The sequence below is a fragment of the Ochlerotatus camptorhynchus genome, unplaced genomic scaffold, assembly GCF_037179485.1.
Source record: "Ochlerotatus camptorhynchus isolate MF236.1 unplaced genomic scaffold, CSIRO-AGI_Acam_v1.1 ptg000086l, whole genome shotgun sequence".
Lineage (NCBI taxonomy): Eukaryota > Metazoa > Arthropoda > Insecta > Diptera > Culicidae > Ochlerotatus > Ochlerotatus camptorhynchus.
Window position 1 is genome coordinate 3,106,250 of NW_027040576.1, and position 24,944 is coordinate 3,131,193.

The window sequence follows — 24,944 nt, forward strand, 5'->3', positions numbered from 1 at the left end:
TTTTTCGTGTGGATGCCAATCAACTTGTATTGTCTCACAGCCGTTTAAAATTACTTTGTTACTGACAACTGACCACAGACCCATTATCAGTTGGATACAATGAAAATAAAGCGGACACAAACCGGCTCATTGCAATTAATATTGTTGCGACAGCTGACATTACGCTGCCCTGGAATGCAAATAGTCTACCGGCAGTATGTGCTGTCGTTGAACATTGGCTATCGATCAATCCTGATAAAAAAAATGAAGCAAAGCAACTTGAGGTATTGCACGTGAGATTTGTACGCGTGAGCTCGCCAATCACTGACAGATGATAGACGCGAGATCGGCAGTGACAATTTGTGATGCAATAAATTTACCGATTACATCCAGGAAATGATGACATGACAACGATATTTTGTGTTTAATAATGAGACATGAATACTCTTGCTGCTGACTCAACTGAGATCTGAGTTGGTCAAATCTAAATTCATGAACAGTTCATCCAACAAAACGGGACAGCTCAGGATATCCACATTCAGGTTTTGAAGTCCATGATGATGCTGATCGTCTTGATGGTACCCCTACAAAGGTTGGTGCTGGAAGAGTTATCTTTAAGATAATTAAGTCGATTGGCAAACATAATCGAACTAATTAATTACAGCTACACATATAAATTCCCTACACATTTTACAAATGCTGCTCAGTGAAATCTAGATAGAGCTGGAATTAGGGCGTAACAGCTTTTGTAAACAGTGACTTCTCTCGATGATTTCTCGGAGGTCATGGTAGAGGTAGAGGAAGACTTCTCCTACCCGATGGATATGTTGGTTTGTGTAGGCGCGCCTTGATTTCCGAGAAATCAACAAGAGAAGTCATTGTGATAATAAGTATGAAAAGGCTTTGGGAGTAGCGAGTATTCCCAGGCGATCCAGAGGCTAAGCACAATCCAAGAAAGCTACCTTTCCCCCAACCGGAAGTAAGAAATCAGTTCTATTTCTGGTATAGGTTTGACGTACGAAAAATGATAACTAGTCTAAATTATGCAACTTTCATAACAAAATATTACACCGTCATCTATGGCACACGTTGTTGTAGTCTCAGCGGTCAGTTTGTCATCTATATAGCTGGTCATCTCTGCAGCATCCCGAATCACCTTGCCGGTCTTTTTCAAAATCCGCTTGATAATTGACAATATTTCTCGATTGAGCGGAATGGGGTAGATTAATATGCTTTTCAAATAAATCCACCCCACTTGAAGTACCTCCCGGCTGTAGTGGCAGCTTGCCAAATCTTGTCAAAACATAACAGATCTTTTGTGCGCTAACATTTGTCGGAAAGTTTCCTAAATTATCGCAGCTAACCATCCATCGTACAGTACCGGTACGCACTCAAAAATAATAGTATACAATCATTTTTCAACTAAGCGATAAATAAACGATGCTTTGCATACAAATTATAGTATAGAGGTGTAATAGTTTTTATACTAGAAGTGAATAAGCGAACAGTAATCGCCCTATAGGATTAACTTTGTCTGTCTCTATTTAACTCATTACAAAAAGAGTGCACGCATAGTGGCGCCGGTGGTGTAGTGGTAAGCATGATTACCTCTCACTCCAGCAGGCCTGGGTTCAATCCCAGTCGGCGCCGCCGGGATGTTCTGAGGCATAACATCTCTGATCACGCCTTCCTTCGGATGGGAAGTAAAGCCGTTGGTCCCCGGTTCATGAGTTGATGGGTCGATAGGTAGGGTCCAGGTGTGGGAGCTGCCTCCCTGGCATCGGTAGCATTGGTGCTCAACACGGAAAATAAGATCGATGGAAAACAAACCAAAGGAAAAAAAAGAGTGCCAGCAGATAAAAGGTTGAAATCAGCAAGAAACATTAAAAAAAATGTGAATACCTAACGATTGTACTCTAAAAAAATGCAACACTTTCTTTTGTGTATAACTTTTTATTGCACGGGTAAAAATTGATGAAATTTTGAGGAAAACTAGTTTAGAGTGTAATGTTTACATGTGAAAAATCTCGTCACAATTCAGGTAACAATAGTGGCAATTTCCAAACCTACGACTTCAGATAACAACTTGAGTGCGTTAAAAATCGATAGAACTGTTTCAAACACATCGTCGGTACATGAGCGAGTCGGCGATCATCTCTTTTTGCCAGTGGTGGCGGGAGGGAATACCCCTCACCATCCCTCTCCAATGGGGGAGTTTGGTAAAGAAAGATGATCAAAACCGATTTGTACCTTCCTAAAGTTGTCCTTGCTCGCTTTCTGCTCTCTATATGCAATTTTCACACTGCCGTACTCTAACGGAACTATCAACTCTATACTTTCGTCTCCTCATCTATCGTATTTCGTTATTTGAAATTAGCATCTTCAACAATTTTGCAGATGATTCGAAAATGAAAGCAAAGATAACTAATAATTAGTGTTATACAGAGTACATCGTCGATAAAGTAAAATCATACAATTGATCAGGTTCAAAATTTTCTATTAAACATGTTTATTTGTTTTAACAAATCATCTCTAAATAGAAAATATGGTATAGAGTAGTATAATAATAACACCTAACAAAAATTTCATGAACAAAATATTGTTCAATTGCATCGACAGCTTTCATAAGTTCCTCCAATACATTGTAGTTATTAGTATCAGTAATTGAACAGCTTACAGTATTTTCAAATATCATGAAACTTTTCACTGCCCCGAATACGTCTTAAGGCGGAAATCTTGATGGTGATTCCCCATGTATTACTTCATATTGAAATCAACTCAATCCAGTTTCGATTAAACACTAAAAGTCTCTTCTGCTGACATCATTCCTCATTGATCAGTTAATTAAGTTAGCGTTTTTGACGTAGGACTACGTCTTTGATTTCTATATGGGGGTACACTTTGTGAAAACCGAAAATGGAACATGTAACAAATTAAGAAAGATTTTGAACGTTAATAACTCAGCTACCCCTGGTCCAATTTCAATAATTTTATCACCAATCGATCAGAAATATGGATACGCAATGCTTCCGAATGTTGATTTTCAACAAGAAACTATTGAAAAACTGATAAATGTTCAGCATTGTCCAAAAGCGTCGAATTAACTAACAAATCCACCAATTACCTACATGCATTTGCTGCTTCCCCAGCACAGTCGTCAGAGAGTAGTAAGTAGACGAAACAAGTCGAAGTGGCATTCGCCTCCGATCCTCGGGCGCGTGTAAATAGGGAGGATGGAATTGCGTAATATTTTACACACTCATCGCCATGTTCAGAACCAAACGCAAATTCTTCGAGATAACCACCATCCGTCGTCTGGCTCGCCGTGGCGGTGTCTGACGTATCTCCGGTTTGATTTACGAGGTGTGCTGAAGGTGCTCCTGAAAAATGAGATCTGTGATGCTGTCACCTACACTAAACACGCCAAGCGTAAGCGGCCATGGATGTCATCTACGTTTTTGAAGTGACAGAGACGCACTCTGTTTGGTTTCAGAGGTTAAATCATCACCAACATTGGAAACAAAACGGCTCTTTTCAGGGCCACCAAGCTTATTACAGTAAAGAGTAGGAATAGAATTCATCTGCCTGTTTGTCCATATTCAGAACCACCGACCACACAAAATGCTCATGTGATCAAACTGGAAGCAGGGATACAAATTGTTTTGATCAACCTTGATCAACTTTGAATCGCCACGGCCGGATATTTTCGATGGAAGAAGCAACAATCTAGCATCTTATTCGACGAAGACGGCAGGAAACATTTCTGGATCAACAATAGAATAGGGCCCATCAGCATTTGTAAACAAACCGTTCCAAAGCCTCACAAATCGAAGGCCGCTCACACAAACCAACTCCAACATCTTGTAGGTAGAAGTTTCCCCTATCCGATGATGGTGTTGGTTTGTGTGGGTGGCCTTCGTTTTGTGAGTAAAGGGCTTTGGAACGGTTTGTTTACAAATGCTGATGGGCTCTTTTCTATTGTTGATCCAGATTTGTGAAGCCGAGTTATTTACGAAAGAGAGTGTCGATGAAGAGAATCGATCAATGTAGATAGGACCTATTGAAAAGTGACGCGAGATTTGTTTTCCGTACTGAGCTCCAATGCTACCGACGCCAGGGAGGCAGCTCCCAGAGATGTTATGCTTAGAACATGCCGATGGCGCAGACTGAGATTGGACCCAGGCCTGCTGAGGTAATTACGCTAACCACCGGCGCCGATATCTATCACGGCGAATGAGAACGACCCAAATTTGAGTTTAGTTATCTCAGAAATAAGTGCAGGAACTCAGCAATGAGTAAATATTCCTCATGTTTTCCCAGGTTTTTCCAGGATTTTCCAGGGAAAAATTCCCGAATTTGAGAAAAGTAAAGATTGGATTCACTCAGTCTATTGGTACTACTCCGAGACTGAATAAAATTTTCGTCAATTTCCTCATTTTCTGGCAGATTTTTAGGTTTTCCACAGGAAATCATGAGACAAATTTACTCATCGCTGATTTCCTACACTTTTGGCGATTGTGAGTGAACTAAACTCAAATTTGGGGCGTTCTCATTCGCCGTGTACGCAAAAAGAAAATAGCCAGTGTCGCTACTTGATAGAAAACTACTCATAATGGGAGGAGTCTTTGTAGCTTTTATACCACTTGGTTGCACATCATTCTGCTTTAACCTAAAAAGATATAAAGCAGCGCTGCTGTCTGGTATCAGCTCATTTTCGCTTCGGACGGCGTGATGAGCAATAGTAGCAGTAGGTCGTGGCAAAGGAGGTGCCAATCGTCATCGCAAATTCTTCGAGATAACCACCATCCGTCGTCTGGCTCGCCGTCGCAGTGTCTTACATATCTCCGGTCTGATCTACGAGGTGTGCTGATGGTGTTCGTGGAAAATGAGGTCCGCGATGCTGTCACCTACACTAAACACGCCAAACGTAAGTGGCCATGGATGTCCTCTTCAATAAAACGGCCCTTTTCAGGGCCATCAAGCTTACATCAGTAAAGAGTTGGAATAGAATTTATCTATGCTTGTTTGTCCATATTCAGAACCACAAGCCCCCAACGACCACACAAACTTGGAAGCAGGGGTGCAAGTGATTTTGATTGATTACAGGGTGGCCAGCAAACCGGGAATACCGGGAAATATCCGGGAATTTGGAAAGTAACCGGGAAAACCGGGAAAAACCCGTGAATTCTGCAAGAGAACCGGGAAAATAAATTAACCATATCATAGGAACAAATTTTTACATCAGAATTTCAGAATAAACCATTAAAACAGAGTGATCCTTTAGCAAATGAATGTCTTGCTCTATTTGTTGCATAATTTTCTTCAGTATACCGTCTTATTGTTTTTAGAATTTAATCACTCAGCAATATTGCAAATTGATTTTTGTCGTTTCAATTTCAGATGTAAAGTGCATGGTCCTCTAAAGAAAATATTGAAGATGCTGGAGTTTGGAAACAAATATTTGTAAAAACCGAATTATTCTTTTCCGGGGTATTAATTTTTCGTTGTTCAAAATTCTCATGATGAATTCCAGAATTAACTTGGAATTCTGCTCTGAATTATCTTGAAATTGTTCTGAAATAAACCAGAAAACACTCCGCGTAATAATTACCGTTGAATTTTTTTTAGGAATTTTCTTCCAACCCCTTCTAAGAATTTATTGGAATCCTTCATATAATTCGCGTTCCCGCCTATCCGGAGACTTTGATTCCTTTAAAAATCTTTTCAAACATTTCTTTTAACTCTATTCAAAACAAAAGAAATCTTTCGAAAATTAATTTATAAACCCCTTGGAGTATTTTAAAGAATTTCTTTCTAATTATCAGCAAATTTTTTGGAAACAATTTTGTTTGGGTTATGTGATGAATCATTCGCACTAGGGTTGAAATTATTGCCAGAACATTTTAAGAACTCTGTTTCTTGTTGAATTCCGATCATAATTCTCTTGGAATTCTTCTTAAAATTCATCTGTCATGTTCCTCACGATGCCCATACAAATCTCATCAGAACCACGTAGGAATTTTCTGTAATGTTTTATTTTTATTTTCACAATTCTTTTTTAAATCTACTAAAATTACCTAACAGTTTAATTTAGAACTTGCATTCTTCTCCAAAGAAATCCTTCCAAATTCATCTAACAATTTCTATGGATTTCATAAAAAAAATCTAAGAATAATTCTGGAAATCTGCTCTTCTCCTTCGAAAACTGTGTGGGAATCCTTCTCAATATCTGTTTTTAATCAACACTTTGAATTCTTTTAAATTTTACTAAAAATTCCAGGGTTTGTCCGCCAGATTCTACAGATTGCTATGTAATTTGTTATTACCCTTAAAATGCTTCCAAGTCTCAGAGCGTGACAATTATGACTCCACGACTCATAAGTATGATGTTTTTTTTTTATAAATCTGTGATCTTGAAAAAAATTCAAAATTTCACATTTTAATTATTGTTTCTCCAAATCTTGCATGACGAAGCATGTTATTAATCACAAATTTTGAAGAAAAGTTCTAGTTTCAGACTCTACACAAATTTCAAAGCTCCAGAATCTTGGGAATCTTCTTAAATCACATTTTTTTATCCTATCAGTAAATTCTGTTTTTTTTTTTTTTTTTTTTGTTGCATATTAACAACCGGGAATTTTTAAGATTTGAACCGGTAAAACCGGGAAAAAACCGGGATTTTCAAAATGAAAATTCACTGGCCACCCTGAATTGATTCTCGTAATCAACTCGATTTGAGATAGGGTAGACGTACCAGTTATGACTATACGTTCCCATTATGGTGTGTTCCAATTATGGCCTATGGAATTCCATAGGCCATATTTGGAACACACCATAATGGGAACGTATAGCCATAACTGGTACGTCTACCCTAATAGATATTTCAGGCATAACATTTGATAACGGCACAAAAGCATTTGTAAACAAACCTTCTTAGGCCCTTTACACGCGAACCAAAGTACGCCCACGCAAACCAACAACATCATCGCATAGGGGCAACTATCACCTTTCTGTAAGTGGTATTGGTTTGCGTGGGCGTACTTTAGTTCGCGTGTAAAGGGCCTTAGAATGTTTGTTTACAAATGCTTTTGTGCCGTTATCAAATGTTATGCCTGATTTGATCAATTAAAAGAACTTAGTGCTCTTCACATTTATTCCGTCCACTAGCGGTCCTACGTCAAGCTTCCGTTTGTGCCCCTAGGCACAGACCCTTCTACTTTTTTTATTGCTTTTTAATTTTTTTAAATGTGCCCGATAACTTTAACTAAATTCAGCTCCTTTCGATTATAAGCGGTTCGTCTTGCTAAAAACAAAGCATTCTCAATGGTGTCGACTTTGGGATCACCTACTTCATTATCGATAATTGCGAAGTTTTCCTGTGGTGTTGAAGGTCGTCCACGTTTTGTTGCCGACGCCGAGGTTGAAGCAACGTTCTGATCCTGTTCCATGAATTCTTACTTAATACTTAATACTTAATACTTAATACCGAATCAACCCAATTCCGAAAATATGACTCAAATCGCTCTTTCATGCGAATAGCTTCATGTCACTTTTTCCTATATTTGATCAAGTGAGTAACGATTTTATGAATCTTGTCGTCGAGGCGCAACAAATGTTTATCCACCGGGATGTTACAATTTCCACAAACGAATTTCATGGCAGTTTGAACATTTGCCCTATGTGTTAATTCCACGTCCAACAAATTAATAATGGCTGTAGTATCCATACTTACACTTGAATTTAACCGTTAATGATGGTTTTTTTTTTAATTTCACTATACTGCCGCTCATCACAAGTCGATCCCATTTTCGGTTTTTGTCACAACTGAGTTTTTCTATAAAAATGGTTGCTAATTCCTCATATTTACGTAATACTGGATGAACTCAACAACTCTAGATAGAGCTGGAATTTGGGCGTAACAACTTTTGTAAACAATGACTTCTCGTGATGATTTCTAGGAATTCAAGGCACACCCTCGCAAACCAACCAAATCATCGGGTAGGGTAAGTCTTCCCCTATCCGATGAAGATGATGGTTTGCATGGGCGAGTCTTGACTTTTTATAAATCATCGAGAGTCATTGTTTACAAAAGCTGTTACGCCCTAATTCCAGCTCTATCTAGAACTTTGTTCTGAGAAAGTTTCTAAAAACAACCAAACTGATTGTCAGATTACATAAGAAGCAATGGTACGAAGCAAACTTAAAACGCGTTTTTCTCGACTTGCTGATTTGTGCTATGGGACGGACTTGCCATAAACGAAAGTATAGTAGTTTAATAACTACTAATTAACTGATTTCAGATACATTTTACATGATTTCTTAGCTACGTGCAAAAAAAACCAGCCGGGAATAAGGATACCCGACTGTAATTCTATTCGAAAGAACCATGTCAGTTTAAGCATCGGTAATTAAATCGTCATAATTATACATGTCACTACACGAAATCAACACAAATGAACGCCCTTTTCATAAATTATGAAAAAAGGAGGAAGTTATCGTTCTCTGTCACGCTGTAGAATACATACCCATTAAAGGAAGACCTCGAAGGTATCTTCCTGAAACATTCAGTGTGTAGAAAGAAACTTTCAAGCGTTTCAACTATTAAACACGCACAAAGGCAAGCAGCGTATCAAACGGTATATGTCAGGATCAAGGTTTTTGTTGATCTTTTCAGTTTATCGGGACCGGGAGCAGTGCTACCGGTGGAGCTGCAAAGCTAGTAACCATTCTCATGATTTAAAAAAGCCTGCTTGTAGATGAAATCGTTCATTTGTAGCATTTGCTATGAGTAGGACAGCATATCAACAATAAATTTTCTCGATGATGAATAGTTTGATGCGATTCGCCAGTGGTGGCGGGGGGAATACCTCACCATCCCTCTCCAACGGGGGAGTTTGGTAAAGAGAGATGATCAAACCGATTTGTACCTTCCTAAATTTGTCCTTGCTCGCTTTCTACTCTCTATGTACAATTTTCACACTGCCGTACTCTAACGGAACTATCAACTCTATACTTTCATCTCCTCATCTATCGCATAAAAATTACCAATACATTATTACAAAATAACAGACTTACTTGAAATTAGCATCTTCAGTTATGTAAAGACTTTTCTGAAGCTTAGTGTAGAAGACAATTATTTGATTAGAGGTGAATGAACAACCGTTTAAAATCTCTTAAAATAAAACAAAATAGGGGAATTTACGTATTCTCGGCAACCTAAGCAGCGACGTTCTTTCTATAGCCTTTTTCTCTAAGGAACGCACACATATGCAGTATTGGTTTGTTTACAATCTTTTGCTGCCAGCTGCTCTAACAATTTCAGTCGAAAGAATTGTCAAAAACTGTTTTGAAACGCTTTTACAAAGCTCCAATCTTCTCTAGTGAAAGCGAGTATTGTCGGCAACCAGTTTTTCTTCGGCAACCGTTCCATTTAAACTGCTAACATACATCGAGACTCATAAGATGGTAAGGGTAAACTCGTCCAGCCTAACTTTCTTAGAGCAAATAATAGAAACTGTTTTTGAACTGATTCAATGCGGTTTATATGCGTATCTTGATATGGAGCCCAGACTATACTACAGTACTTAATGAGGGGCCTAACATATGCAACATATAATGTTTTGATTGTGTATGGATCATTGAAATGAAAGCTAAACCTTTTAATAAACCCTAGCATGTTGCTTGCCTTGTAGATAATGTTATTATAATGTTCAACGAAGCTTAATTTTTAATCTAGTATAACACCTAAATCTCTAACTTGATTGCACCTTTCAACTCTGTTTTGTCCTATTGTTACATGTTCTTGTCTTATAATTTTCTTTATTGTAAATGAAATGGAATTACATTTCTTCACATTAAGCTTTAATAAACTGTAAGTGTAAGAGTTATCAATTTCTTGTTGAAATACTACAAGATCAGACGTTTCACGAATTTCCAGGAAAAGTTACCTGTCGTCTGCATATATTGAGACATTCAGAATATTCAATATGTGATCTACATCATTAACAAATAGAATAAACAGTAATGGTCCAAGATGGGAGCCTTGTGGCCCTTGTGGCACACCAGATGTTACATTGACTACTGACGACAAATCTCCTTCAAATCTAACTCTTTGTGTCCTACCGCTCAAGTATGACTGAATCCACTTTAATGAATGTTGACTAAAACCTTAGATAATTTGAATAGCAAAAGAGGGATATCAACTCTATCAAACGCTTTACTGACTTGTACTGACTTTTGTAACTCATACTTCGAAACAATTTATTATGGGGCCACCAAAATGAAAGCAGCCTCGGCCATCTCAGATCCTAAATGTGGCACTGCTCGCGGTGGTTTTTTATTACATATAAACCAGAAAACCATTGACCATTGTAGCTCAATTTTCTTAAGCAATATGAATTTTAGACCAGAATGATAAGAAATAAACAAAATGCAGCTTTGAAATTGTTCATGAATTATCCAGCTTTTTTACTTTAAAAAAAATTTATACATAGGTTCATAAAGTATTATTATTATTATTTAACTTTATTAAAGAGGCTTTCAGCCTTGGGCTGGTTCGCCTCCAGATCGGTTCATAAAGTTTGGTTGGGCCTGATCTAGAAGGTTGAAACCATATCCTTATCACTGTTGGCAAAATCATCAATCAAATGATATTTTTCCGCTCTCATACGCTCTCAATATCACGCGTGATATTGATTTTACAAGCTCCTTGTATATTGCGAGACTATTCTCAACGTGCAAAAATCAAGCTGAGAGTTGACTCGACACTAAAATGCTTCCGTTGCACATCGTCTTCTTTGAAAGAGAAAGTATTGTTTGCTATCTCTTTTTACTCTTCACCGATGTCAGACACGAAGTGATTGCTGCCACAGCCGTTAAGCTGGGTTTAGACAGGGCAAGTCAATTGATCAAGTCAGTTGAATTCAACTGACTTGAACGTGAATTGAACGTGTAAACCATGCCATTCAACTGACTTGATCAACTCACTTGAATTGAAAAAAGTTGAACCAGGCTCAACTTTTCAAGCCAATTGAATTCAACTGAGTTGATAATTTCACTTGCCTAGTCTAAACGCAGCTTTATGGAAGTTTTGGTTGCGTTCGGGTGTAAAGCTGGGCTTAGACAGGGCAAGTAAATTGATCAAGTCAGTTGAATTCAACTGACTTGAACGTGTAAACCATGCCATTCAACTGACTTGATCAACTCACTTGAATTGAAAAAAGTTGGACCATGCTCAACTTTTCAAGCCAATTGAATTCAAGTGAGTTGATCAATTGACTTGAATCATCTAAACCCAGCTTAAAGCAAATCAATCTCACCACAGTTTGTTGAGATTTGCAGCTGGCGAGTTTTACTAGCTTGATACTCCGAGCTACGATGTCATAGCATGCCAATTGTTTGCTTGTTGATTTTTGTCTACGAAAATCAAGCGTGATCTTGCGCATTGGTGAGCATGCTTGGCATACACAGTTTTGCTCACGAACTGCTCATTTGCACAGAGCTGACGAAACATAGTTCTGTTTGAAGCAGTCGATAGAATAGGGTTTAAGTTTTCTTATAGATTATAGATACGTAATAAAAAGGATATTTTAATACTAGTAATAAACTGTATTTGATTTTGCGTTGCAAAAATGAAGCGAGAAATGCTTGCTGCACATCTCGGACTTTAAGTGTAAATCATTGGTGTTGATTCCTTTGATAAGATTTACCTACTCTTTGCATGTCTACCGTAAACTATGGTCCTAATCTATTAATTACTTTAAATAACACTAAATTTCAACAAATGATAATTCTGGAGGAAAGCAAGCTCAACCCAACAGATCCACAAAGTTTTAAAAATATCACAAGTGCTAACAAGGTTCTCCGAGGAAGCCACAGAACAGCTTTCCGATTGTTTGATTTGCTGAACAGCTCTCGTATTTCGTATCGATAGAATCAACAAACTTTAGCTATCCACGGTTGACACTTTTGCCGCTTTTACCACAGTCGATGCTTGAACTATCATAACTATAAACTAGAGACCGCTGATTAATTGTACAAATTGAAGAGTCAGTTTATACCAACCAATCCATCTGTAGTTATAACTCATTCCAAAGGAAGGCAACAAATCAATTAAATCGCTTAGTATTGGTTCGCAAGAAGCATTCAATCAACCGCACACGAACGCAGTGGAAGAAAGAAAGATCTCAAAATCAATCGTTCTTCTCCTCTCGACTTGGCTTACTCTTTTCATTCGAGATTGTCTTACGACCAGTTTTGAATTTTTAATCTAGCAGGCCACCGATAGGATGTTGACTTCTAACTGCCTGCAGTTTCTGCGATTCAGGTCACATATGAGCGCTTTAAAATCTTGTGAGAATGCACTCATGTTGTTCAAAAGCCTGCGAAGTGGAAGAATGAATGAAATAAAGTTCTTCGTTATGACTTATCCAAACATGGATGATACTGATGGATGCTTTAGCACCAGAGCGTACGTGTATGAGCTAACGATATTGTCCGCTGCAGCAACCAGCGATAGCTACCGGCTGATGCGAGTGGAAATTTCCACTCATCTGTGCTTCTCGCCTGTCGGTTGTTTTATAAATTGCCAGTTTCGAACCTTGTTTGTTTTTTATGTGTGTTTATATTTGCTAAAGCTACTACTATCGTTGCATTTGATATATCTACATGCGAACATTGAAGGTTCACCATAAACAGCGAGCCCATTCTCCGCAAATCCACCATTATACGCTTATAGAAAGTGAGCAAAGCAGTTCATTCACAGTTTCACGATTTCCGTGCTAAAAATAGCGTGAAATTGACGTAGAATAGTCGGAGCACGTGCTGCTACTAGAATCGTCACATCGTTCGTCACTGATAAGGAAAATGTATTCAAACTTTACTTTATTCTCGATTCCACGGTAACGATGACCTTCCTAATGGTTTTGTTTTGACTATTTCCATCCCCAATAGCTTTCAAGCATCTTCACGGAGAGCTCATTGCATGCTTATCGCCCGAATTCTCCCATTCCTATCAAAAAAACTCACACTCACTCGGTCGAAGTGAGTAAAATTGATTCTCGACCGCGAAAACTGACACTTGGGGTGATCTACTACAACAATAAATACAGTTAAACGCCAATCCACGGTATTTATGAACATATTACTTGCGGCCCATTTCCAAGCATGCAATGCTTATCATTTATTCATAAAGCAAACAAAATAAGTGCAACAATGCGATCTTTCCTATACATATGTAGGTACCTTGATATGCGAAGCCAAATAATAGTTCTACCGGGTTCGAGCCAACAGCTGCACACCTTATCGATTTTGCGACACGAACAAAACGTATTCTGAAGCTCAAAGTCGACGAAAGTCGAATAGCTAGAAACCAGAAATGCTGAACAAGAGAAAAAAAAAATCCGCGACACGAATGATAGTAGCGCGCGACGTACGCGAGTTGCTTCACAGACGATGTGCACGAGACTGACTGAGCCAAGACACACAGATCGGGTAGAGTTATGCTTCGTTGGTGGGTGACTCCGCGAGTTGGGTCTTCGCGAATCCGTCCGGCCGTGCGAGAGAAAAGCAATTCTCGCAGACCAAACACGGTGGTGCGCATACGCGTCAAGTATCCCTATAGGCCGTTAAAACTTGGCCACACGCGGCCATCTTGAAAAACAGCTTGATGATGCAGATTTTAACCTTTTACACGCTTATAGTTTTCGAATGAAGTATTTTTATTTAATGTGACTGTTACTCTGGGGGGTAAAAAGTTGAAATCTACCTATTTGATTGAATGATTGATTTATCTTTATTAAGCCTGAGGCTGGTTCACCTCCACCTACCTATTTGAATCACTTGCATCAAATATTTTTAATTTTGTTAATATTTTATTTAATACGTGCTAGGAAATAATCCGTTCCCATATTCGTGAACAACAGCCGGTCCGCGCGTAGAAGGAAATGTACATCGTGAACTATAGTTCACCGCTCTCGTTCACGACTTTTTATCCTCCGTAAAAACATAAAAAAATATAAAAAGGTTTATTTGAGAAATAGGATCATTTTAAATTTCAATTCAATACCTCACCGTGCAACATTTTGAAATCTTTAGTCTTAATGGCCTATTATGGTGAACAGGTGTCGCGTGTACGACTGAGAGGTCGGTTACATGTTGCGCGACGAAGGGAAGAAAGAAAGCACAATGTCACACGTAACTGAAATGTGATTGGTTCCCTCAATATTAGGTACACATTAAAATTAAATTGATGTGGTCATGCACTTGATATGACCAATTAACTACAGATCGCCAAATAAGCTCCTGATCGTCCTTCTTAAATTTTAAATTGCACTTGGATGTTTATTTGAGAATAGTGAACTTAATGTTTATCTCATTCTAACAATTCGCCATATGTATATCCATATGGATAAACTTGCTATCTATACCGCAGCACCGGACGTCCTACAGCCATCGGTGAATTGCGATTGTCGATGCATCCTTGCCTATCAATGCGTAATACTGGGACCTTAATTTAGGGTTGGCACGTCGTAAGAATATCAGACGACAACCCGGAGAAAATGGTTATCGAAGACGACCCGACTAAAGCTAGACGAAGAGGCGCGTAGATGGATCGATGTGGAAGGCAACCTGTGGAACCTCCGCAGACAACGGGCTGGCGACATCCAGCCATAGAGGTTTTTTTTTCTGTGTTGGGAACATAATACCACCACCTTGATCTATTGTGCTGTATCCTCTTTTTTATTTATGCCATAACGTAATGGTAAGACACTATTGTTTGAGTAACTACCAGTACGGTTGTAAGCAATTATCCCAACCATTCATTATGAAATGTATTTTCTGATGGGGAGCAGCAGGCCGGATTCCCCAAGGGCCCATAAGACCCTTATCAAGATATCAGCATCGTTTATTAAATAGTGCAACATAGTCACACAATCTAGCAATGAGTTTCAGGTTATATTTACAACGGTGTATGCACTCAAACCATGTTTTGAAAGATAAAGTATTTTTTTGTGCATGAAAAACGCTTGGCTTTATAAACCTTTTAATTGCCGAGCATTAAAGGTATTCTTTCAGTTGTACTGTACTTTTGTTTTTTTTTCAGTTCTTGAGCTCCATTTTGATAGTCCAAAAAATGGTTCGGGTCCAATGAATTGCATGGATGCAGAAGTAAAAGGGGGAATTTTTCCCTCTGCCGTCGTGCAGAAACATTTTCCTCGCAGCGGACGGCGTGATCACCTTGAAACCAACGATGTTGTGAAAATAGACTCACGAGCTGTTGACGTAGGACTACGTCCGGGATTTCTATATGGGGGTACACTTTGTGAAAACCAAAAATGGAACATGTAACAACATTATGAAAGATTTTGAACGTTGATAATTCAGCTGCCTCTGGACCAATTTCAATAATTTTATCGCCAATCGATCAGAAATATTTCTACGCACCTCTTAAATTTAAGACTTTATCATTTTTCAAATTGTCACTATTGAAAATTGCACGAATTTGCAACTGTTGCTATGATAATTAAAATTATCACCGATTGCATGCGAAAAGTGAGTTCCCTAACACAGATTTCAAAGTTGAATTTCATCCGGTCTCACCAAACGGTGTTTATTCAATCACCGCATAATGAGTGGTGGTGTTCTCCAATCACCGTGTGTGGTGGTGTCCGGTCGTCGGCACCAGCAGCAGCAGTGCTTTTGGCGCGTGACGTTGAACATTGTTTTCCAGTACACAACGAAAGGCTGGCTGCAAGCAGCGCGCTGCAGCCCAAATGATCATCCATAGAAGGAGGAAGAAGACGCACCGCTATTGATCGGAATCAGTAGCTCTTCGTGAGTCGCTGTAGGCCATCTATGTCAAACGCGTCATACTAAAGAGTATAAACAAAGAGAACCCCACTCAAATTCCTATTCCTACACAAAACATAAGCTCCTGCTGCAGTTAAGAATTAAGATTTATTATATAACCCCGTTTTTGCGTTAAGCTATCCGCCCCTACCCGATATCATTCGATCCGAATGGCAGTTTCCCATATTTATCTCGCTCGAATAGTTATCTCTTATTCGTGGAGGGTCGACAGGACAACGTAGTGGAGATCGAACACACATTTTAACAGAAAGAGAAAGAGTTATGTTCTTGGGATAAATTAGCGGTACTGACCGATTTTCAGTCCCGTTCAAATATTTAAATTTTTAAAAATATTTAAAAATTTATTTTTATAAATCTGACTATCGAGAGCACAGAGAGACGAGCCGGTAGCACTAATACGCAATGTAATTTTAGTTTTCTTTGCTTTTTGTCTATTCATTGACCTACAATCAAAAAATTCCACACGTCATCATCATGTGTCTCACACTTAATTGAGCATTTATTGTGAAACACATCGATTTCATGTGTGAATCTTATGCTGTGATCCATGCCTCAACACTATTGGTTCGAATTATGACACATTTTTATTTGTTTATTTGTTTATTTGGTTCTACATCAACAGACTGAGTTTAGTCCTAATGATGGATTAAGCAATACTAGGAAATACAAGATAGTCAAGTAGTAACAAGCTGCAAAGGCCGTGAAGTCCAACTTAATCCCTAGTCCCTAATTCATAAAAATACCTATATCACGGAGTCTCCAAGTGAAAATCAAATAAGCAAGGAAGCAACATGATTGAAACCCCTTTGTAGCCCATTGATAGCACCATACGAACTATAGTTTGTACGACGAAAAGGTATCCTCAGCATTGCGTTGTTACGAAGTGCTTGTGGTTGAACGTAAGCGTCGATTTGTTGTAGAATAGAAGGACAATTGATTCTGCCCTGGAAAATGTCTGCCACAAACAGGGCCCTTGTCGTATCTCTTCGACTCCACAAAGGATCCAGGTGAATTAACTGGCACCGACTTTCGTAGCTTGGAAGGCGATCCCTCCAAGGCAATCGTCGAAGGGCAAACCAGATGAATTGTCGTTGAATAGACTCTACTCTTTGTACACTGTGTTGGTAATTGGGATTCCATACAGGGCAGCAGTATTCTATCACCGACCGGACGAGGGAGCAGTAAAGCGACTTCAAACAGTAGATGTCCGTGAAACTTTTAGCTAACCTGAAAATGAAGCCGAGCGTTCTGGATGCCTTGTCGATCACGTACGAGATATGCTGACTGTATATGAGTTGACAATCTAAGATGACTCCCAGATCCTTAATGTGATTCACACGATGTACGTCAACGCCTTCTAGGATATAACTGAATGTAATTGGATGTTTCTTCCGTGAGAACGTGATTACTGAACATTTTGTTGGATTTATAACTATGCGGTTCAGTTGGCAAAAGCGTTGAGTTGGAGTTGGAGAAGGTGGCAGTCAGCGATGGCTCGGATTCGGAGATAGATTTTCATGTCGTCTGCGAACGACAGTCGTGGACCGTCGAGGACGAAATTGACGTCGTTGAAATATACAAGAAATATCAACGGGTGGCTACCTTGCGGAATACCCGAAGTGGCAGGGAACGACGGATATCGGCAGTCGTCGATTGCAACTTCCAACTGACGATCAGATAGATAGGATGCGAACAATCGTAGGAGACTGCCGTTCATACCGAGCCTATCCAGTTTGGCGATCGCTATAGGATGGTTCAACTTGTCGAAGGCGGCTGATAAGTCAGTGTAGATGACATCTGTTTGCATATGGTCTGTCATACTCTCCGTAATGTACGAGGTGAGACACAGAAGGTTGGAAGTAGTCCACCGCCTTGCCATGGAACCATGCTGGTCTTCGCTCAAGTTCTGCTTGAAGTGAGAGACTAATGGTTCCATAACGACCAACTCGAACAGTTTAGATATGGCACACAATGATGTGATGCCGCGATAGTTGTCGCTGTTTCTTTTGCATCCCCCTTCTTATGCACTGGAAACCTTTGGTTTGTTTTTTCCGTCGATCTTATTTTCCGTGCTGAGCACCAATGCTACCGACGTGCCAGGAAGGCAGCTCCCACACCTGGACCCTACCTATCGACCCATCAACTCATGAACCGGGGACCAACGGCTTTACTTCCCATCCGAAGGAAGGCGTGATCAGAGATGTTATGCCTCAGAACATCCCGGCGGCGCCGACTGGGATTGAACCCAGGCCTGCTGGGGTGAGAGGTAATCACGCTTACCACTACACCACCGGCGCCTTTATGCACTGGAAACATCTCAGCTGATTTCCAGCAGGAAGGAAACATCCCACTGGAGAGGGACATTTCGAACAGAAGGCAGAGATGAGCCACCAGGCTATCGATGTGTTGCTTGAGAAAGACGGAAGGAGTCTACGTGCCTCACATGGTGATATCAACAGCTTTGCACATCATAGTTCAATGCAGGCTTGCAATTGCTTATCACGGCTAAAATGCTATTTTTCGTTATTATGAAACTATGAGATACTAAAATGATAATTTTTATTTGTAAAAAGCAAGAAGAGGTGGTAAAGTTTGTGTATGACATATAAAATGTGTCAATTTTGCTTTCAGAAGGTCACAACTAGCGATTTTATGATCGTTGATTGATCGCTCATCGCGTTGCTTATCGTTACAGCTAATCGCTATTGTGACCCTCTGAAAGCTAAATTGACAGGTTTTAAGTGTCATGCACACACTTTATCTTCTCTTCTTGCATCTTGAAAATAAGAATTATTATTAAAATATCTCACAGTTTCATAAATCCGAAAAAAATAGCATTTTAGCTGTAATGAGCATTTGCAAGCTTGGTTCAATGTTCTACAATATTCTACGTTATCGGCTTCTACTTTACCGACTCCAAAATTAAATCGACAAATATAGCGTTCAGAATCATAAGGGCCTAACTGCGATGATCACTTCTCTTCATCGATTTTCTGTTTTGTTAATAACTCGGCTGGATTAACATTTCTCGGTGCATTTTTTGTTACTTTTGCTAGCCAATTCAATATTTTATTGCATTGTATTGCAACAATTTCGGGAAATTGGTTCACTTAACTGTAGTTATCCAAAGTGAAAATCGATGAAGAGAATCGATAATAACAGTTAGGCCCTTATGATTTTGAACGCTAGAAATAAATAAACATAAAGCTGCCAGCTTACACATGCCTTTTGTTTATTGATGTGTGCTGCTACCGTTGTCTTTGTTCACTCAAAAAACTCCACACGTCTGATCGATGTGTTTGAACACTTGATATTTCATATACACAATCACATTTATTTTAAGTGTATTTCACCATGGTTCAATGTGTTCTACACGTTGATTTCCCTTGTTTCAAACTATGAAATGTTGATAATCTTTCTCTATCAATTCAAGTGTATTGCACATTGAATCGCACTACTGTTCAAAACAGATGGATTTGAAGTGTTTTGCATGCTTGTGAAATGCTTGTTCTGCAAGGTAAACATTGAAAACATGAGTTGTGACTTCATACTTATCAACCAGCCTCATATTGAGTTCTCCAAGCAGGATCTCACGAACACTACACTAATAATATAATTTTACACACACTAGCGTATACTGTCATGTGCACGGTAAGAATAAAACATCTATTTTTGATTTAAAGTGAACCCATTGTCAATAAAAGTGGCACTACTAATTAATCAATAATTTATTATGTCAATTAAGTAGTAACTATTTGCTACTGTTAGCAGAAACTCATTGTTGTTAAAATAATGTACTCATTAATGAGTAAAACCACTTTTATTAAAAACGCGTTAAATTTTACTCATAAAAGGGTATTTGACTGTTATCGTGCAAGCGTAGGGTTTGTTTTCGTTTTGTTGTTTATTTTTACTTTAGAATGACAGTTCTTACAGCAAACAAAAAATTTCTCACAGCTAACAAAAAATTTCATCTCACTAACACACGCAAATCTCACCAATACGAACCCGCCTGGTGAGGACTATATGAGAACAACCATGGGTCAGTGAGATCGAACGAAGGCAACTGCAGCAGCACCACCCCAACAGTCCAGGATCAATTCCCAAATCAGACCCATTAAGTAAAAGGCATGTGTATGCTCTGCCCTCAGGCAGCTTTGTTTATATATTTGTCGATTTAATTTTTGAGTCGATAAAGTAGAATATTGTCGAAAATTGAACTATGATGTGCAAAGCTATTGATATCAGCATGTGAGGCACATAGAATCCAAGTGCGTCACGTCCAAGTGTAGAACACATTGAATTAATGGTGAAATACACCTCAAATAAATGTGATTGTGCATATGAAAAATCAAGTGTTTAAACACTTCGATCAGACGTGTGACTTTTTTGATGTACATGATCAAAATACAAAAAAAAAATGTGGGGCTTATAATGGTAATCTAAATGCTTAACGGGGTGTTTACATCTGTGCGGATTTACTCGCGCTAGTGTAATCGCCAACTAGCACAAATTTTAGTTACTCCTGAAATCTTATGCTGGTAGACGCTGATGCCTTGTTTGCATTATGCTAGTGAGCTTTTTTGCTAGCAGCTAGCTCATTAGTGGTAGTTAAATAGCATAAGTGTAAACACCCTATAAGTAAGGGAAACGTAGAAAATTTGACTACAGTCATCGAGTGCTGTAAATAGATGTTCATTGCGTTGTACACTGAAAACGAAACTAACGCAGAGAGTGAGTAATATACTCTTTAAAATTTCTCCATATTGATGAGTAAAAGTGGCTCACTCTCTGAGTAAGATTCGTTTTCAGTGTGGTTTGCCATCTTCGTTAGAAAAAAAAAAGTGATTCAGAATGCATAAGGGACCTATCGGATGATCAAGTTCAGTGTGCGATTTGCATAAAATTCTATGTATTAACTTGACAGCACGACCAGAAAGCAGGATTCTGTATTCAGTGAAGTTATTCAGATGAACAAGACCTATCACATGATTGGCCTCTTAGTTCAGAATTCACTTACCATGCAGCGCTAATGTTATTTTATTCAAAAAGCTTGCTGAAGCAGTTTACATTCACTGAAAACGAATCTTATTTAAAGAGTGAGTCAGCTTTACTCATTCTTATGTCGAAATTTGTAAAAGTGTAGGTTACTCATGCGCTGAGTGATCTACAATTTTAGAAATTTCTCCATATGAATCTGTAAAAGTGACTCACTCTCTGAGCTAGTTTCGTTTTCAGTGTTTCAACTAGGTAGGTAGGCTGACTTTAGTAAAGTTATTCATATGGATAAGACCTATTATACTGGACAGCTCAGATCAGAATTCTCATATATGTCAGCAGTTATGTAGAATTTGACTTCTGATTGCTTGCTTTAACTTGACTGCTCTGCAACATAGAATGTTGCTGTCTTTCGAAAAGTTGCTCAGATGAATACAACTAATTCAAAATTGTATTGTTACATTCCAACTTGAATTATGCGTCTGTATTCAACTTCCATTTTATTTACCAGTACTTGGGAAATAGCGACTACACAAAGCACAAATAATTTGTTTTGTTTGTCACCCATATTATTGTGTTCGTTCGAACCGTTCGAACCATACAAAAACTTTTTCTTTTGGTTCGAACTAAAACAAGAATATGGGTGAATATCTCACGATATATGCAAACTTTTCGAAAACTCTGTTCTTTGTAAAGAATAATGAAAGCTATGAACTAGAACTATATGTTGTATATATGGGTTTTAATCCAATCTATTGGGTGTTTAATATGATTCAATTAAACAATCAAATTGACATTCCATTTATTTAATTACAACGATTTCTATTTTATAGATTTCTAATTGAACACAAACTGAGTTTAAGTTAACTTAAATAAGTTTTAGTTGAAAGCCGCCGATCTTGTTTTCCGTGCTGAGCACTAATGCTACCGACGCCAGGGAGGCAGCTCCCACACCTGGACCCTACTTATCGACCCATCAATTCATGAACCGGGGACCAACGGCTTTACTTCCCTTCCGAAGGCAGGCGTAATCAGAGATGTTATGCATCAGAACATCCCGGCGGTGCCGACTGGGATTGAACCCAGGCCTGCTGGAGTGAGAGGTAATCCCGCTTACCACTACACCACCGGTGCCGCTCCAGTTGAAAGCCACTTGTCTGCCATGGTTTTGCAACATAAACATTTGTGATGTCAGGTGCACTTTGATTTCTAAAGTTGTTTTGCCATCACTAACATTAGTAAGTTTCCGAAAGTTGAGTGAACATTGGACAGTTTGGAGCTTAATTATGAATAATAAAAGAACCTATTTTGAAATTTCAAAGATTATTGAACACCCACCTAATTTAAAAATATTAATTAATTGCCAACCAATGCTTTGGACACAACCCTTAACCTATGGATTTTAAAGCATTCAGGCGCTTGACTATCTGAGAAAATGCATATATTTGCATTTTTATAATTCATTTATATGTAAATTACATGGCATATATTTTAGCATGATATACCGTGGGCCATTTTCCCATCGACACCGAAAAGTTAGCCCCAGGGTCGGTTATTCCAGCACCCGTCATATTATCTTGTTTCCAGTTCTCCTGCATCTCAATCAAAGCGGTTACATCAGGAGCTCAAAATGTATAGTTGAAATAGTTTCGCTTTAGCATACAATCTCCGCTCATAAATATGAATAGACTAATGTGGAACTCTTTTAGAATACTCAAGATGCTGAACTGAATCTACTTACCCAATGACTTACCTCTTTATAATCCATAGATTCACGGAAATAAGTAATTCGCCCGGATAAATACGTGCCTCTCGTACATAAAACTGTTGAAGTTATATATCAGTTAAATAAACTTATTTATGTTATTCAACTACGGAACACCATCCTGCACAGAGCCTAGCTTCTTTGCGAGGGGAAACTCCTAAACACTAAATATGATCATCCATGATTGATTCGTTGCAAACCCCATTTAATTTTAAATTCTGACTAACAATTTTACCCAGAACTGAAAGTTGATCCGACTTAAACCAAAAGCTTTCGACTCTGTTTTTTTCATATTAAGAGCCCAAGTCGCAAACGTAAACCAGACCTGACAATCTGTATTTAGATTGAAGCAAATTATGTCATTTTACGGTATTTATCAGCTGCACGTACAGCTGTTATTATTTTTTTCTTGCAAGATATATTCTCAATCCGAACCATTCAATACCATTCTAACACGTGCATCAACGTCGTCGTTAAAAAACTCTTCAGTAAAAATATTTTTCCACTGAGAAAAGTCACCGCACGAGCCTTTACTTCATAAATCAACTGTTTATGATTTTTATGTATAAATTCAACACCACTTGTAGTGTCTCATATCAATTACAAAGCTGCAAACATTCAAACCCATGAGCAGAATCGATTTTTCGATTCCTACCTACCCCGGCACGCACGAAAGAATACACATTGCGTAATACCGCATCCGCATCACTTCCACCTGTGAAAACCCGGCTGTTTCCATGCGACGCTACGTGACGTCATACCACCAACCCCCGTGCTACAAAACAACCCCGGCTACAAGCATCTTGAAACGTGTTTCGTGCCTTCTATTCAACCAGCGCTCATGCTCATCTGAACACTGAAGCTAATTGAAACCAACACAGACCAGCAGCGCAAAAAAGGCATCTCGTTTTTGTACTTTTGTGGTACCAACCTACCTAAGTGTACCACAACCCACAACATCGCAAATCCGGTTTAGATTGAACCAGTTTTACTCGTCTTTTATGCTATGGTTATCTTGCGATTTGTTGATGTTTGGTCGCACTGAAGATCTGCAGATAAGTGATTCACGTTGGTACCCTGCATGCCTCTACACGGAATAAACTCAATGTAAGATAAAACGGATTGCTATAAATAAACGTCTAGAAAGAGCTCCGAATTTGCGAATGAAAACAGAAAGAGAACCTAATTTTAGCTATGAAACGAGTGCTTTGAAAACCATAAACCAGTTAATTGCATTGTGGTTGGGAGCCAATGCACAGAATTATAATCGTCCCATCAGGAACTTTACACCTACTGTCAATTCAGTATTTTTTTAGCAATTTCACAGTTGTTAACAGAAAGCTTTCTATGGCGGTACCTAGACACTTCATGGATAAATACTTAAGTCGCTAAATCGTTCCCACAAAAGGTTCTCGACCGGAACGGACCAAAAACTGTACATTGTTTCTGTTCAGAGTTTTGTTAGAATTGTTTTCTTATTTTAAGCATTGCATTGTCAATCCATTTATTAGAGGATTATGCAGCTTGATTTGGATGAAAGTAAATATTATGACAATGTGTAAAACTATCAAGACTTTAAAAGAAACTTCAGTGGTAAATGGGTTGGATACAGTAACCAATCTAGCTTTTTTGAAAATTGGATTAACTATTATTGATTTTTTATCACGACCGTTTAACCTTAACCTTAAAAGCCATTAAATTCGGGTTAGATTTTAATACTAGTTAATTCAATACATTCAATTCGATTTCGTTTTCTTCTTGATTTTGTTTGGCACCGCTGGTGACCCACGCAATAAAATCATTCGTAGATGGTCAATGTGCTTCATCCGCATCTATCGATTCCATATCACTAACTATGGGTTGATTGTTGGTCTGATTGGTATATTTATTAATGTTAATTCGCTTGTTGCATTTCATTCCTTTGTGTTCCACCCTCTACATACACTGTGTAGATTCACTCGAGGATTCACTCTCTACATACACTGGTATGTTATACGACACTTTGTTGAATTTAATAGAGTGCTTTGGGTGATGAATCGACTGACTACTTAAATAGAGTGAAACTCGATGTACACGCAATTGCGCCTAGGTTGGATCAACTGTTCCCGACTAATATTTCGATTTGTTTTGCAGACACCAACAAATGTGCCAAATTTGAACGAATTAATTATATGATTTGTGTAGTAGCTATACTGAAGATCCGACAGATGTCGCCCCTTCAGTGGTAGGAAAATCTTTTTTGCAGTTTTGCACAGGCTTGGCTTTTACTCGCACGTGTACCTAGGAAGTGTATGTGTTGACCCACATGCCGAGAAGAAAACACGATGCACGC

General features: G+C 38.7%; 2 protein-coding genes across 3 annotated transcripts in view; one reads left to right on the top strand and one right to left on the bottom strand.

Annotated features, from left to right (window-relative positions):
• The window catches only part of chk (chaski), a 67,912-nt gene extending 54,478 nt beyond the window's left edge, over positions 1 to 13,434 (bottom strand). For both annotated transcript variants that reach the window (XM_065218447.1, XM_065218446.1), the window contains exon 1: positions 13,222 to 13,434. The gene's annotated coding sequence lies outside the window, so the exon portion shown is untranslated. The remainder of the gene's footprint in view (positions 1 to 13,221) is intronic.
• LOC135698457 (uncharacterized) overlaps positions 1 to 24,944 on the top strand; it is a 202,774-nt gene that overhangs the window by 48,501 nt on the left and 129,329 nt on the right. The window lies entirely within an intron of this gene.